Source organism: Protobothrops mucrosquamatus, unplaced genomic scaffold, assembly GCF_001527695.2.
Source record: "Protobothrops mucrosquamatus isolate PMUCROS unplaced genomic scaffold, P.Mucros_1.0 scaffold564, whole genome shotgun sequence".
In the NCBI taxonomy this organism is placed as follows: domain Eukaryota; kingdom Metazoa; phylum Chordata; class Lepidosauria; order Squamata; family Viperidae; genus Protobothrops; species Protobothrops mucrosquamatus.
In genome coordinates this window covers 45434-48166 of record NW_015386867.1, presented here as the reverse complement: position 1 = coordinate 48166, position 2733 = coordinate 45434, and the positions used below count along the sequence as shown (strand labels likewise).

General features: G+C 43.0%; 1 protein-coding gene across 1 annotated transcript in view; it reads right to left on the bottom strand.

The window, feature by feature from the left end:
• Window positions 1-2733, bottom strand: part of LOC107288589 (activating molecule in BECN1-regulated autophagy protein 1) — a 104176-nt gene that overhangs the window by 69637 nt on the left and 31806 nt on the right. The gene's annotated exons all lie outside the window — the stretch shown is intronic.

Below are 2733 nucleotides of genomic sequence, written 5' to 3'. Positions count from 1 at the left end.
GCTGCCATAGCGCTGCTGGGCTGCCTGGGCGGCAGTGGGCCCTGGAGGCAGTGAGTGATCCTGTGGGTAGGCGGGGCGAGGGATGGGGGGGTTGAGCGGGGTGGGGCCAGTTTTTGGGCACTCGGTCTCTAAAAGTTTCGGCATCACTGGCTTAGAATCTCAAAGACTTGTTGCCATGCCTAATGAAATTCTAATGATCCACAAAGGTGTCTTCCTCTTTAAATATGATACAGGAAGTTATAAAATGGGGGGGGAGACATTTCTCTAGCAAAAGACTTAAGGTAGAACTAAAGTATTTGTAAGAGTTGGGAGGGAAGAATCTATCAGTGATTATCTCCTGCCTACAAAATGATAATGGGTATCCTACTTCTGACTTCAAATATACACGCACACAGACACAGTTGCTATGATAACTGGTAGTTTACTGTTTACAAGAAGACACAAACAAGAAGTGCGAATCAAAACAGAATCTCTAAAAATAGTTGGCATGAATGGTTGCTTTTGGTAAAAGCATACAGAAGAATAGTCCAAGTCCAGTTCATGATTCTGAAAGTCAAATCAGGGTTGTCAGCCAATCCAGAGGTTACAATTTCACAAGCAGAGTCCAAACAGACATCATGCAAGACTCAGGGACCAGAGTTGCTCCCGAGGGATCAGAGGTCAGATTTTCCCCTTAAATCAGGATATAGTCAGCTGTTTCTAATCAAGAGATTTATTTGCTTGCTTGGCAAGGAGCCTCAGACCCTCCCTACTCTCCTCTCCTTTCTAGCTGCTGGGGGGGAGGGGCAGCTGGGAAATCTTACATGATCATCACCTGACTTTTCCAAATGCTCAGGTGGTGCCTATGTTCTTTATATCTCCTGAGGCTGAACATTCCACAGGTCATGCGGGAGCAACTTCTTCACAGTCAGTCATTGTCTGATTCCTAGATTGTGACAATGGATAACTATCCTATCTCTTTGTGGAATCAAACTAGCATATACAGGTAATCCCTGAGTTATGAGCATTCTTAGCGCCCATTCAAAGTTACGCGATAAGTACCACCCAGTGTTTACGAGCAAGACCCGAAATTACAAATGTTGCAGCACCACAGAAGTTCTTCACCCTTATGAATGACTGTAGAGGTTCTGCAACATTCACCTATTCCGCCTCCCTTCCTGCCGCGCAAAGATCTGTCTCCTCTCTGCCACAGTTTCTTTGTCTTTGAGGGAGAGGAGAGTCGATGGAAGCTCTTGGGAGCCATAATACTGCGTGAGTTCAGGCACCCATTCTTTTTTGCAGAGAATGGATGCCTGAACTCTTGCGAGATTATGGACCCCAAAACTTTCATTATCGCCGTGAAAAGTGTTTGTGGTGCCTGTCTCCTGCTCCCCCCAACTCCTTTCCATCGCCACTGGAACACTTTATGCCCAGACGGAGACCTGACGGAGACTGGAAGCTTTATCTGCGTGCAAATCGCTCTGTTTCCAAGTGCCCCATTTGCAAGCAGACAAAGCTTTCAGTCTCTGTCAGTTCTCCATCTAGGCTTCCAAACACTTTTCACCCAGAGGGAGACTGGAGGCTTCATCTGCTTGCAAATGGGGCATTTGGAAACAGAGCGAATCACTCCTTTTCCAAGTGCCCCATTTGCACACAGATGAAGCTTCCAGTCTCCATCAGGTCTCTGTCTGGACAAAAAGTGTTCCGGTGGTGGCGCAAAGGAGTTTGGGGGGTGAGGAGCAGGAGACAGGCATCGCAAACACTTTTCGTGCCCAGGAACTTCCACCAACTCTCCTCTCCCTCAGAGGCAAAGAAACAATGGCAGAGATTTTTGCAAGGTAAGTGAGTCAGGCACGGCAGGAAGGGAGAGGGAAGCATGAGGTATCTTAGTGGGTCGGAGAGGCCTTGGGGGCCTGTTTCATCACATGGCCTTCCCCAACCTGAGATACTTCATGTGCGCTTAACAAATTGCGCATTCAATTAGTGAATGCATGGGCGAAAGCAGGGAGTGATCTTGTTCAAGGTATGAGATTCACTCCTACAAATCTTTGAGTGATGAATGGAATGGGCAGGCTCCTGTACTCTGAACTTAGATTTTAGTACTTGAAAAGACAGACAACAGGAGCTAAGTCTAATTTTCAAAATGTTCCAGAACAATTTAAATGTCTAAGGAATAATGCAGATTATCCAATGCTTTTAAATACTAAAAATATTAAAATAAATGGAATCTGAAAGGGCTTTATCACGATTTTTCCAAATAAGACATCTTTTTTTCTTTGTTCAAGAACACAAGACTTGCAAAATATGAAGTCTTAATGCCAAAGAGATTGTGAAGTCAATAGTTTCTAGCCATCGCTGGTGTCTATTGAAGACTTAATAATATCATATTTTGCGTTCATATATAATAATTACATTTGAGACGATTATTACTGTTCTAAATCTTTCCCAGATCTAATTTGGTACATGTATATTCACATAATTCATATCAACTACATATTCTTCTATTCTTCAACTTAAAATAGATTTTCTCAACTTTTTAGTTTAATGCAATACACAAAATGTAATACATAGACATACTTGAACATAGTGCTTTCAAAATCCAAGGGCATAAAAACTATTAAATCATATTCACATCTGGTATTGAACAAAGGTCAACTTATGATCCTCAAATCACCTCTTAAAAAATCTGTCATAAGAAAATTTAATTTCCAGGCAGGGTCCTATTTTATCTGCCTCCTTCCCACTCACTTAAAC